General features: G+C 43.6%; 1 protein-coding gene across 4 annotated transcripts in view; it reads right to left on the bottom strand.

The window, feature by feature from the left end:
* Positions 1-11,712, bottom strand: part of MAP3K2 (mitogen-activated protein kinase kinase kinase 2) — a 99,600-nt gene extending 87,888 nt beyond the window's left edge. For all 4 annotated transcript variants that reach the window (XM_079923499.1, XM_079923497.1, XM_079923498.1 and 1 more), the window contains exon 1: positions 10,816-11,712. The gene's annotated coding sequence lies outside the window, so the exon portion shown is untranslated. The remainder of the gene's footprint in view (positions 1-10,815) is intronic.
* Positions 11,713-12,827: the final 1,115 nt, after the last annotated feature.

Raw genomic sequence — 12,827 nt, 5'->3', positions numbered from 1 at the left:
AGCAGACAAGCCTCTCGGGCTGATGAGTGCTGGTTGGTATCGATCCTCTATGCGGGAATCTCTCTGCTTTGCCCTCTGCACCTCTGTTGCTGTGCTCTCTTCCGTGGCTCCGAAGCTTCCCCCCGTCACCACCCATCTCCACCAGCGAAGGGGCTTCCTAGTGTGTCGAAACTTTTCCTCCTTCATAGCTCCCTCCCAGAGGTGCAGGTCCCATCCCTATTCTTTAGTCTGTTTTTTCTTTTTTCTTTTGCCCTACCCAAGTATGTAGGGTGTTTCTTGCCTTTTGGGAAGTCTGAGGTCTTCTGCCAGCATTCAGTAGGTGTTCCGCAGGAACTGTTCCACATGTAGATGTATTTCTGATGTATTTGTGGGGAGGAACGTGATCTCCACTTCTTACTCCTCTGCCATCTTGCAGGTCTTCCCCAGTTTATTTTTGTTGCTCCAAAACCATTATTAAAATAGCATGCTTTCACTCTCAAAAGTAGCCCAGTTTGGATAACTAATTATGAGGTCACCCTAATATGTCTGTCTCTCCCCAACCAGAATGGAGTCTATGACTACAGGAACAATGATCAATTTATCTTCAGTGCTAACACAGAGAAGGCAGTCAAACATTTTAGTAATAACTGTGCACATGAACAACTAAAACTAGATAACAAACTTATTAAAAGCTCATTTTACTGATTCCTAAGATTTTTCAATAAACATTCAGTGAATTTAAAAATTAAAATAGAAAGAAAAAAAAACAATGTGAATACTTCCATTAAAAAATCACTTATATACTCCAACAACACAATGAAACAATTATCATTAATAAAATATCCATACAGGTCTTTTAGGTCTGATTATACAAGAGAAAACAGACTGGAATAATATCTTCAAAATGCTGAGGGAAAAATAACTGCCAATCTAGACTTTCACTCACAACTAAAATGTCATCCAAGAATAAGAGCTAAAAATTTCCAACAAACAGAAATCGTAATTTATCACCAACAGACCCTTCTTAGTTGAGGAACTCCTAAAGGATATACTTCATGAAGAAGGAAAGTGATTCCAGGAGAACAAAAGCTGGAAATAATTGGTAAACGTCGTTAACTTACACAAATATTAATTGTATTAAAAGAATAAAATGCTTAATTCAAGGAACTGAAAAGTAACAAGGTAGAATTATTATACCAAATGACTATAACGAAAGGAGGGACTCATCCATAGTAGCCTTCTTCTGGAAGCTTGTGCCTTCTACCACCACCACCTCCAACCACCCACCTGATTACTAAGTGTCACCAAATTAGCTCAGTGTGGTCCCACACCATAACTGATGGTCCAGAGGTGGGCAATTGGCCCAAGCAGGAGCAAACACGGACAATCTTTAGAAACTACAAACAGATTACCAAAAGCAAAGAGTGGAGTCAACAGGTCCCAAACTGTGTTAATGAAGTGCTACATACCTTGTCCATGTCTCCTCCTATTTCTGCTGTCTGAAATGCTTCCTCCCTTTTTCTACTTGTCTAAACAAGGACCCAGCTTAAGCCTCCCCTACCCACCTCATCTGGGCATCTTTCCTTCTATAAATAAGAAGTGGAAAATAATTAACCTCTGTGGACTGCCAGTGTACTAGGAATTTCACATACATTACCGCTTAACCTAAACTGCCCTGGAATGACAGCACTTGCTGTCTCTCCACTTATCACAGCAGTCGTTTTTCTTAAAGGATATCACCTTACTTAACAGCTTCCCAACCATGCTTTATGTTTACATGGGTTCTCTGCAGCTTGACTGTAACATTCTCAAGTACAGGAACCATGTATTCTACTTCATTCCTTTTTTTTTTTTTTTTTTTGCGGTACGCGGGCCTCTCACTGTTGTGGCCCCTCCCGCTGCGGAGCACAGGCTCCGGACGCGCAGGCTCAGTGGCCATGGCTCACGGGCCCAGCCGCTCCGCGGCATGTGGGATCCTCCTGGACCGGGGCACGAACCCGCATCCCCTGCATCGGCAGGAGGACTCCCAACCACTGCGCCACCAGGGATGCCCCTCTACTTCATTCTTATCTCCACTCATTCTTATCTCCATTCATTCTTATCTCCACTCATTCTTATCTCCATTCTTATCTCCACTCTGCTCTACTTCTCCCCTCCCTTTTGAAATACACCCTTCCTATTTCTCAATCCCTTCTCATTACTACCACAACTACTACTACTAACAAAAGCTACTATTTACAATATTTTACATTGTGCTGACACTGCTAAATGCTTTACAAACATTTCATTTAATCCTCACAATAATCCTGTAAAGTAGGTATTATGTCCCCATTTCACAGAGGAAGAAAAAGGCCTGGAGATTTTAAAGAACTTGCTCTCTCACAGGAGCATGAACCTAGATCTATGAAATATCACTGTGGACTCCCGCAACTACCATGTCCCCTACTGTGGTTTCCCATCCGCCACTCTCACCTGCAGTGACAGTTTGTACCATGTCAACTTTTAAGTTCAAACTACATTTCCCAGAATCTTCTTCCCACATGGTTCCAGGTTAGAGCTGGCCAAAGATGGAAATTACTCTCTGAAGATTATGGTTAGATGCACAGTTGCCAGAAGATTGCACCGTGTCTCTGCTCTCCCCTGTACTGCATGCGGCTCTTCTTCCTGATTGCCAACCCTGCTGACCAAACAGCAACCTCAGCCCCACCACCAGAAGCCTGACAAAAGACCACAGAAGAGGTAGCTATGCAGAGGCAACAGCTTTCCATACTTTCCACCAGCTCTACTGTGCAGTCCCACTCCAGCATCTGGGCATACCTAGCTTCTCAGATTCACCTGCAAACTCTGACTTGGCCACTGCACCACCGCTTCAGGAAGGCTGATTAGTGACTTCTCTGATCTGCCGATTTCCCCTTACAGACTGTGGTTTCCAAGTTTCTCCCACAACTCCGTAAGGTCTTCCTCCTTTCATAAATCCCTTAATTCCATAATACCATAGCAGTTCTTCTTCTGTGACTGAATCCTAACTCATGCAACTACTCAAGCCTCCCCCCATCTACTGACCAAGATCTCTGCAACTTTCCCTTTTGAGATCTTCCTGCATAACCAAATCTAGGCCACTCAGTCCTTTCATAATCTCCAATCAAGCCTTCTTTTATAGGTTCTGAGCTGCCCATCTTTGAAAACAGGCTGAAGTATCCATCATTCTAAAGAAGCCGTATCTCCCTTACTTGATCCTCCCATTTGCAAGAGAGCAAGATTTACATGAGAGAAAACACTAGAGTGGGTATCAGATTAACAAAAGCCAATACCAATTTATTAACTAAGGACAAAATAAGCTAAGCACTCTTAAGGTACTTTTGTGCTTTGGTTAGAGATGTGAGGATGGAGAAAGAAAGAATAAGGATACAGAAAGATTCTGAGAAAAAAAAAAATTTGCTGATGTATAATTTGTCCCAAATGTTTTTTTCCATTGGGAAGTAGAAAGCTTCATTCTTTTATGTAATCGTTTTGGGCTTATCCAAGTACATGCATAAATTATTTTAAAATTTCTAGTGGGCATGAAAGACTGCACGTACAAGTTTTCCAATACTTTTTTCCTCCTTTTCCAGAAAGATCTTCCCTCTCTTTTGGCTAAAGTATTTCCAAAAAATGTATTTCACTAGTCTTGGCTCCCCATTCATGAGAATAACGTAGTTCTTCTCTGTTATTTTCTAGGGTTCAATGCTTACTATCCTGGATTTTATCACTGAACTGATCTATGAGTGATTCTGATGTCTACTGCATCAGTCCTGAAGTTATTCAGTCACTCTTTCAACAAGAATTTACTGAGAGCCTACTATAGGTTATCATAGTTCAACACAAGGTACTTGGCAATAAACTACCTTTAAGGGAAAAATCTCATTCTGACAAATTAATCACATTTAAAGAGAGCTATTTATCTTCCAAATGCTGCCCTATAACTAACATTCCCTGGACTGTTGTCATCTTAACAACCTCCTAACCAAGAAAACTTAAATCTCTTTTGACTCTTTACTATTTTCTATTATGTTGTGGATCTCACAGAATCAGAGACTAGACAGGTCCTTAAGAAATCAACTAGGGTAACTTTTTCAAATTCAGAAATGTTGAAGTGGGCTTCCCTGGTGGCGCAGTGGTTAAGAATCCACCTGCCAATGCAGGGGACAGGGGTTTGAGCCCTGGCCGGAAGATCCCACATGCCTCGGAGCAACTATGCCCATGTGCCGCAACTACTGAGCCTGCGCTCTAGAGCCTGTGAGCCACAACTACTGAGCCTATGCACCACAACTACTGAAGTCAACGTGCCTAGAGCCCGTGCTCCGCAACGAGAAGCCACCGCAATGAGAAGCCTGCGCACCGCAATGAAGAGTAGCCCCTGCTCGCCAGACTAGAGAAAGCCCGCACGCAGCAACGAAGACCCAATGCAACCAAAATTAAACAAAAATTAAAAATAAAAGTTTTTTTAAAAAAAAGAAATGTTGAAGTCACTTTATCACAGTCTATTTCTAATTAATGGCAGATTTAAGACTGACCTCAGGCTTCCTACCTACCATCAGTGTTCAACAAACAGCATGAAATACAGTTTGTAGTTTGTGGTACTCACTTCAGGAACACTAGGCAAGATACATCCCTGAGTAAACCTTCTAACCCTAAGGCAGTATGCAACAGTCCATGACTATGGGACATAACTTTGAGATGCTGATTAGTATATATTACATGATCTAAGAACACATAACTCATCTATCCTTTCTTATATCATGGGGCAAGATTTATATATGCAGGTACATGGTGGTTTGAGGGTGAAGTCAATAGAATGCAGCCAGGTACTGCTCACAGGTCGGATGGTTAATGTTGCACCATCTCTCAAAGTAAATCTTCATCAACACTAGGCTGAGCTACCTTCTACTTCTTTCATTTCCTTTTAATGTCTAAGCAAATCAGAAAGTTTGTAAATATAGTTTGACATTATCTCATACTGTACAATAAAATATTACTAATTTTACAAAGCAGTCAACAGGCTACTTTAAAATGCCTAAACTGATTTAAAAATACATTAAAGTCATCATATAAATCATATTAATTCTCCTTAAATTTAGGCAGAGGACATTGGTCTCCTTTCTTTCATATTAAAACAAAAGAACAAAATATTTTGGGTTAATTTAAAACTCCACAAATACAATTAAAATGTAGCCAAGTCAGTCAAACTTAAGAGTAATCACAAACTTATCAAATAATGATAATGAAGCACCTTCAAGTCACAAATCTAAAATACGAGTTGGAAGTATTTAACTATTATTTAACAATAGCACAGAAACAATTAAAAACTGGCTTCACCTTAGACTGCAGATCTGTTCTCAAAGACTTACAAAAATAATAAATATTATCTCATATTCTCCCACTAGCTCCTGCTAATAATTTCCAAAAACTTTTCAAGGGACTTCCCCGGTGGCGCAAGACCCTGTGCTCCCAATGCAGGGGGCCTGGGTTCAATCCCTGGTCAAGGAACTAGATCCCACATGCATGCCACAACTAAGAGTTCACATACCACAACTAAGGAGCCCACGTGCCGCAACTAAGGATCCCGCCTGCCACAACTAAGACCTGGTGCAACCAAATAAATAAATAAATATTTTTTTAAAAAAACAACACTTTTCCACAGCCTTGCCTCTGTGTTAGAGCTGTTCACAAATACTTAATTTTCTCCTGGGCATATGGAAGTATTTTATTGAACTTCCCCACCCTGTTCAACTCAGGCAGGCACGACCTTTTAAGACTCCTATAACAGTGCGAAAGAAGGTCTCTTCTGTCAACTCCCTATTCATCTAATACACATTTGGCAACAGGCATTGTGCTCGGTGTTGGGGCACCAAAATCAACAAAACACTGCCTCTGTCCTTGAAGAGCCAACGTCCCAGTGGAAGGCACAGAGATGTGCACAGTGCAATGCACACAGTGCAATGCGGTCAGTGGGCGGTCGAGGCAGGTGCAGAGTGCTCAGGGAGCATTCTGCCTGAGGTAGTAGTGCTGAGGGGACTCAATCTGGGAATTATCAAAAGAATACTGATAAAATCATATCTTAAACTATTATTTTAATTGGTCATCATTAATAATTAAAGTCCACACTAAATGACTAACTGCACAACTGGGGGAAAAACTCTAGAAAAAACTTCTGAAGTTTATAAACACCACAGTGCTTTTTAAATTTATGGTACTATGAATCTCAAGTGTAACACTCTTGAACACTTAAAAGAAAGGTGATGAGCTAGTTACCAGAGGAACTCCAAAGAAGATTCTACCCCTATCCTCCTGACAAAGTATGCATAACAAAAAAAGTAAGCAACAAAAGTAACAATAAAGGCAACAACACAAGAGATGTTACAAAGCAAATATGTGATTAACCAGAATGAGAAAGTCAGCCAATGTTCCTAATAAATCCCAGGGATATCCTAGATAAAAGATGAAATTAGGGCTTCCCTGGTGGCACAGTGGTTGAGAGTCTGCCTGCCGATGCAGGGGACACGGGTTCGTGCCCCGATCCGGGAGGATCCCACATGCCGCGGAGCGGCTGGGCCCGTGAGCCACGGCCGCTGAGTCTGCGCATCCGGAGCCTGTTGCTCCGCAACGGGAGAGGCCACAACAGTGAGAGGCCCGCGTACCGCAAAAAAAAAAAAAAAAAAAAAAGATGAAATTATACAGACATGTTTCTTATAAATGTGTGTGTATAAAGAGGTATACCTCTCACAACGCTTAGAGAATAAGGGAAAAGTTTTTTAATTTCCATATGTACAGTTCATCCTGTTTATAAAAGAGATGTGTGGAAAACCTTCATGTAAACTTGCTTCATGAATTAAATCATACTTTTAATGAGAAAATGTGTTACTTAAGTAAGTTATATTATGAACCCTTCATTAAAACAATCACCTACTAAATGTCAGTTAATTCGTTGGGAAATAAATTCAATTTATATTACACATAGTTGATTTATTTCTATGTGGCTTAATTAAAGTGAGGTTTGCCTCTAAATGTAACCAACATGTCTCATTAACAGAAATTCACAAATGTTTACTAACAATCATTATGACATAAGAATACAGGGTGAAACTTAAAAACTTATAATCCTTGCACTTCACAGAATGGTAGAATTAGGCCTAGAGTTTAGATCTTCTGATTCTCAATCCAGTGCTCCTTTGTATTACACCAGAAAATAGACAGTTTTGTCAAAACGTTTTTTAGTAAAGTCATTCTCCCTTTATTGTATTTCTGGCTATTCCTGTGCAACAAATATTGGCTAAGAAAAACTGAAAAGAAATACACTCCTTGAGGGAATTCCCTGGTGGTCCAGTGGTTAGGATTCCACACTTTTACTGCCAAGGGCCTGGGTTCAATCCCTTGTCGAGGAACTAAGACCTCACAAGCCACACAAGCTATGTGGCACAGCCAAAAACAAAACACACACACACTCACACTCCTTGAGACAGATGAAAGAGTACAGGAAAAGACAGGCATTGAATTTTTCCCATTTTTCTCGGGCCAGGTTTCCTTTTATTCATAAGAGGAGATACCTTGAATTCATGATTAAAAATCTTTAAAATCCTAGAAATCAGAACCTGATTAATATAGCTGCATAGATTTTTACAATTCCTGTGATGTTGTTACTATCTATAGACCAACAAAAGATTGTTAACACTGAAATTCAAAAGTTACCTTGACAAGGATCAGCAATAGATAAAACTATTAGGCAAAAGATTACTGGAGAACAGGCCAGCACTAGAGTGCTAATTTATCATGCCAGACTACTTGCCAACTGCAATGGGGAAAATAAACCTCACCTTAACCCCCATAACCAAGTGATCAAACTCAGCATCACAAATAACAGGACTTGACAATATACATCCCCTGATGGGAAGCAATATAAAGTACACAGCAACATCCAGTAGTTATTCTTGCCCAAAATATTTAATTTGAAACTAATCAATCCTTTAAACCTAGCTTACAGTTAGTGTAGGGGGAATAGAGGAACATGCTAAATGACATGAGGGAAGAAAATCAGACAAATCCAGAATGTGACTCATTTTATAAGGTAACTGGCTTGATCTCTGAAACAAAACAAAACAAACAAAAGAAACCATCATTTTAAAAGAGAGAGGTAATGGGACTTCCCTGGCATTCCAGTGGTTAAGACTCCACACTTCCACTGCAGGGGGCACGGGTTCGATCCCTGGCCAGGGAACTAAGATCCCACATACCATGTAGCACAGCCAAAAGACAGATAGACAGATAAATAAAAAATAAAAATAAATAAAAGGGGGAGGTGAGGCTGTTCTAGATTCAAAGAGATCAAAGAGACTTAACCAAATGCAGTGAATAAAACTTGATGGGATCCTGGTTTGGTGGGATTGAGTATAAAAAGCCGTAAAAGACCGTGCAGCACAAATGGGGAGATTTAAACATGGATGGATACTGGATTACATTAAAAAATGATCAATAAGAAACTATTAACTATCAATAAAAAGTATTAACTAAGGAAGTTAACAATAATGGTATTTTGGCTATGTAAGAAAATGTCCTTATCTTTGGAGATGCAAGAGGTAAAGTGTCATAATGTCTACAGCTTAGTTTTCAAATGGTATGACCAAAAATAATATACGCATATTTATACACAAAACAAATACGGCAAGACGTCAACAAATGAAACTAGAGAGTTATCATACGGATGTTCAATATTACCAACTTCCTGTGTACTTGAAATTGTTTTATAATAAAAAGTTGGGGCTGAGTTTGGGGGTGGTGGTGGGAGGGAGCCTAAAGAGCTCCGATTCTACAGGGGAAAAAAAAAAAATCAACCTGAAACCAAAGCTGTGGGCACTGCATAGAACCAAACATGATTTCATTTTAATATAGCATCTATTAAATATAGTTTACCCCTTTGGTAGCAATAAGGTAAACTAGGAATGAAAGTTCCAACTAAAACACTGCTTAAAAGATTGAATCTATAATGTAATCCAATTATTTAAGATAAATCTTTAATAGTTATTTCTTTCAAGAGAGACACATGGGGCTTCCCTGGTGGCGCAGTGGTTGAGAGGCCGCCTGCCGATGCAGGGGACATGGGTTCGTGCCCTGGTCCGGGAGGCTCCCACATGCCGCGGAGCAGCTCAGCCCGTGAGCCATGGCCTCTGAGCCTGTGCGTCCGGAGCCTGTGCTCCGCAACGGGAGAGGCCACAACAGTGAGAGGCCCGCGTACGGCAAAAAAAAAAAAAGAGAGACACATGGAGAGCATGACTGGATAAGCATTCTACAACGATATATTCAACAAGACTCACCATACATTTATATTTTAACCAAACAACAAATCAATCTGTGAACCATCCACTTCTTAACTATATAATTCGACCTTTTCTCTTACAGACATTACAAAGACATTCAACTACAAATTTTCTTAAACCTGATAATACACTAAAGGAAATTATAAAGTACTACAATTTGGGGCATCAACAGATTTCTTAAACATTTACAACTATGCATGAAGCTTGAACTACTCAAAGTGATTTATCAACACTTTCTTCTGTAAAGAGAAATGTAAAAGAACTTTCGTTTTTCCCTAACCATAACCAAAGAAACAGTACAGGCCAATGTTAAAATGAGAATTTCAATTAGTTTATAAACACTCATTAGTTGCTACATACAAAGGAAAGAAAAAAATCACACCAATAAAAGATAACTTTTTACAATATTCTACACATTAAATTTTGACACTCTACTCAGCAATATTGCACAAATTAACGCACAAATTACTAAGCGTGTTGCCATTGCCACACAATCCAGCAACAAATTTTGCAATAAGGAAATCTCAAGGAAATAACCCAACTGCGAGTTCCCTGTAGGCATCAAGAATTACACAAGTAAAATTGTAACTTTTCAAGAAACATGGAGTTTTACCAAATCTATTTCTTCTTTTTGTTAAGAGAGAAAAGAATTTCTGCTCATTCAGTCCCACTGCAAAAAAAAGGTAAAGGTGCATAGAGTCACCTTTTAAAAGTAATTTTTTTAAAAGAAGAGCCAAGAAAATCATCTGTCTAGACTGCAGCAAAACACATCGAACAGCCTACACTACAGGCAAATGAACTCTACCTATGTATTTAGAATTCACTCCCAAGAAGAAACTTTCCAGCTATTCTCATTTTGCTCACCAATTTATTTTCGCAAGACCCAGAAATACGGTTCTACAAAAAAGACATCATATTCGAATCAAGACTTTCCCAGATTACCAAGCTGCACGACCTTGGGCAAGTTCCTGAATCTGAGCCTCGATTTTTTTCAACTGTAGAATGAGGAGACACGTACCCACCTCACTGGGCTTCGAAGGTGAAGTGAAACAACGCACGACAAATACCGGGCGCGCATTAACTGTAAGTGCTAGCTAAACGGTCCGTAAACAGAAAGGGGCCTCGACCCTAACCACTAGCGAACCACGCGGTAACAGTGCAAAGACAAGCACTTTCTCGCTCACTGCATATAACATTTCTGCTTCTGCCAAGGACCAGGGACAATCTTCCTTCCCAAAGCCCTGCAGAGTACGCGTCTGACAGCTCCACCGCCCAGCAGTCTAGTTCGCTCAGACCTGGACTTCAGGACAGGATGCAAGGGGCCAGAAGTCCGCCCACCCGGAGCGAGGCAACCACCTAGCGAAACCTCCGCCCCAGGAGCAGCGCTCAGGCCGGCGGCGGCCCCCTCCCCACGTCCGGCCCGCACCCGCACCCCCGCCCCCGCCCCCACCCCACCCCCACACACATGCGCGCGCCCGAGCACACGTACCGGCCGCTCCGCCGGGACATAGGGAGCCGCAGGCCCACCCCTCCGCCCCCGCGCGGCCTGTCACCGCGCCCCCCGGTCGGGGGAGGCTGCGGGCCCCCGGGAGCCGGAGGGGCGCACGAGGAGTCGGGCGCGGGTCGGGGGACCAGGCCCGTCCTTCCTTCACATGGAGCCCGGGCCGGGCGCGTGGACCGTGGCAGCCGGCCGGAGCCTCTCGGAGCCCCTCGGTGCTTCTCGCCGCCGCGGCCAGAAGGCCCGCGGGAAGCTGGGTAGGAAAGGAGGAAGCCGCGGCCGGGCGCCGCCGAGGCCGGAGAAGGGGCGGGAGCGGCGACTCCGCGGCTGGGAGCGCCAGGCCTCCCGGTCGTGGTCGCTGCCGCTGCCGCCGCGGGCCGCAGGACCCCCGAACGCCGCACCCAGCGGCCGCACCGCCCTCGCCAGGAGCCGCTGCTGAGGGCAGCCCGGCCGCCACTACACACGGACCCGTGACGTCGGGCGTAGCGCGGCACACGTCACGGCCGGCTCGCTCGTGCGCGCGCAGCCCTTCGCCTGTCGGGAGCGGAACCCGCCGTGGGCGCGCGCCCGCCCGGAGCGCCGCGCGCAGGCCGAGGGGAGCGTGTCCGCGCCTGCGCAGTGGCCGGATGCGTCCACGCACGTCCCGCTGCCCACGCCCGCTACGCCGTGCGGAGATTCCCGGCCCGGGCCCGGCTGCCGCGCCGCCTTGTACTTAGGTCGTAGCTACCGGTTCCCGGCGGGTGAGCCGCGCGCACACACACGCGCGCACGCATCTCGGTCCCCTCGCATCTGCGGGAGTCCTCGGCGCCGAGATTCCAAAGCAAACCTCGAAAAGGGTCTCCCGCGTGGCTTCGGGCAGAGCGGGAGGAGCAGAGCAAGAAGAGGCTGCGACCCACTTCGAGTCCATGGCAAGCCGTTTGCAGGCGAAAAGCCATCTGCCTCTTCGTTTTTGGATCTGGTTTCAGAATTTTTTCCTAAAGGACTTACGAAATTTTTGTCGGCTTGTCACCTGACCGTAAACCACCCCCCTGGAGATCAGCCTTCTAAGTTTTATAGTTGTTTTGTGTTTAGTTATTACATGTATGTATCCGAGGTCGGCCCAGCAAGTATTACCTTTTCAGTTTAACAGATGTGGAAATCTCGGCCCAGAGAGATGAGTTGACTCCCCACCTCCAGAACTCGTGGCAGGGTCTAAAACCCAATCTCTTTCACCGAATCCACTTTCACCCCTTCTCGCCCCGCGGGATAAAATACAAATTCATCGTGCTAGCGTTGGAGGCCTCTGTGATGTGACTAACGTACATTCCGATTGTTTTTAGCCCACACTACTCTGATCCGAAAAGTATCTGTCCCTCCCCATCTCTTCTTTCCTCAAATACCTCCTTACAACTTCCTGTGCCATTTCTCCTCTCTCAGCATCTGCTTGGTTTCTCGGTACGTTGTGGGTCCCACCCGCTTCCTGACTTTTCCAGACCGAGAGTTGGGGTGGGTACCCATCCAGAGGTAAGCAACTGCCCCAACTCAGGGCCCTAGAGGGCAGGGGAGCTGGCATCCGTGGGGCAGGGACTGAGGAGGAGGATGTTATGTAATAAAATATCTGATCCCCTTCGTGGAGTTTTTATTACAGACCCATTAGCGGTGTTGTCAAAGGAGCAGGACCAGAGATGTTCATTGGCAGGTTTTTGTAACAGTGAAAGCCTGGAAACCTAAATGACTATAAGACTGAGCTGACAGTGGTTCATCTGCTCTGCGGAGGATTAGGCAGCCAACACAAAGAAGGGCTAATGCTGAAGGACTTCAAAAATACACAGCTAAATAGAAAAGCAGATTGCTCCCACTAATTTAAGAAGTGGAGGAATTTTAAGCTTACATACGCATAAAATCAGTCTTTAAGATTGCTTTTGGTTCTAACATCTAAGCCTGGTAGACCACAGAAAAAAAGGATCTCAGTATGCTTGGACAGGATTTAAATCTTAAACTTCTATATTGTTTTCAACAATTCC

Source organism: Stenella coeruleoalba (assembly GCF_951394435.1).
Source record: "Stenella coeruleoalba genome assembly, chromosome: 6".
Classification (NCBI taxonomy): Eukaryota; Metazoa; Chordata; class Mammalia; order Artiodactyla; family Delphinidae; genus Stenella; species Stenella coeruleoalba.
Note: the sequence above shows the minus strand (reverse complement) of the source record. Positions and strands in the feature narration are given on the sequence as shown.